Source organism: Puma concolor, chromosome A1 (genome assembly GCF_028749965.1).
Source record: "Puma concolor isolate L17-30 chromosome A1, mPumCon1.1.hap2, whole genome shotgun sequence".
Lineage (NCBI taxonomy): Eukaryota > Metazoa > Chordata > Mammalia > Carnivora > Felidae > Puma > Puma concolor.
This window is the reverse complement of record NC_141667.1, coordinates 149,480,489-149,481,765: the sequence shown is the minus strand read 5'-3', so window position 1 is coordinate 149,481,765 and position 1,277 is coordinate 149,480,489. Positions and strand designations below refer to the sequence as shown.

The 1,277-nt window shown below is 45.3% G+C and overlaps 1 pseudogene; it reads left to right on the top strand.

The window, feature by feature from the left end:
• Positions 1 to 288: 288 nt before the first annotated feature.
• On the top strand, positions 289 to 715 carry LOC147584545 (SCAN domain-containing protein 1-like; annotated as a pseudogene).
• The last annotated feature ends 562 nt before the right edge of the window (positions 716 to 1,277 follow it).

Below are 1,277 nucleotides of genomic sequence, written 5' to 3'. Positions count from 1 at the left end.
GGTCTTATATCCATTTCTCTACATGCCTCTCAAGAAGCGTCAATGAAATTTCCTCCTGATAGAAATCCCAGCTTACTCTGGTCTTTCTCTTCAAAAGAATCATTACACAAGACACTTCACTTTCATGTCATTAACTTCACTCAAAACCATTAGGAGTCGTGTGTGTGTCTGTCTCAATTGATTTTGGGCTTCGAGTCTGGTTGTGAGGTGCACCCACTCCCATTGTCCCCTGCCCTCCAATGTGGCACCTGCACAGGAGTCTGAGACATCCTTTGCCAAAGTCCCAGAATGGAGACTGAAGAGTACCTAGAGACACAAATAGAAGACCAGAATGAAAATAAGGTCACCATCAGATGAGATGATGGCGGAGGAGTTAGAAATTGTGCTAATATCTCCCCAAGTCCAGGTTCCCCAAAAGCCTTCCAGCAGAGTCTTGATGAAGACTCTACCAAAGACCTTGAGACCATTCCAGAAAGGAATCCACCCAACGCTGCAGCTTCCAGGCAGAAGTTCAGGAAATTCTGCTCTGAGGACACAGCTGGGCCCAGGGAGGTCCTCAGACATCTCTAGGAGTTTGCTAGACAGTGGCTGAGACCTGATATTCACACAAAGGAGATGTGGAGATATTGGTACAAGAGCAGTTCCAGGCCATCCTGCCTAGGATCTCAGAGCACAGGCCCAGAGAGGTCAGCCTGGAGTCAGAATCACTAGCTAAGGCCTGTCACTGGGTTCTTGCTCAGCCTACGTGTGAGAAGTCACCAAAGGTTCTCTTTGTTGGTCCAAGAGCCAACTGCACTCATGGGGAAATATGAACCTTGGTTTTTTTGAGCTTGCCTTTGACTAGTTGTAATAAGAATCCATCAAAACCCATGTCTGAACCTCTCTCTGGCTGAGGCAGATCTCATTCCTGGGACTGAGCTCTAGCTAGAAAGTTTCTCTACTCTGTTAGGACAAGTCAGCCCATTGCTTGATTTTGCTCTGTTGAATGCCTCTATTTCTGCACTTTCTGACATGCTTTAATAAGTTATGTATCCAAAAAGGTAAATTGCTTCAACTTTCAGAATTCTTGATTCTTGCTGTGGTGGCATGAATGGAAGCTTCTGTAACCCCATCCAGGAAACTAACATTTCAAGGACTTCTCAAATGAAAGTTTGGTCTTAAAAAATTAGGATTCAGCCCTTAGACAAATATTGTCTTCCTGCTCAGAAGATGAACTTTGCAGAATGGAGTTGGCCTCAAGGCCACTAAAGGATGCTTGTGAGCGACCATGGATCCAA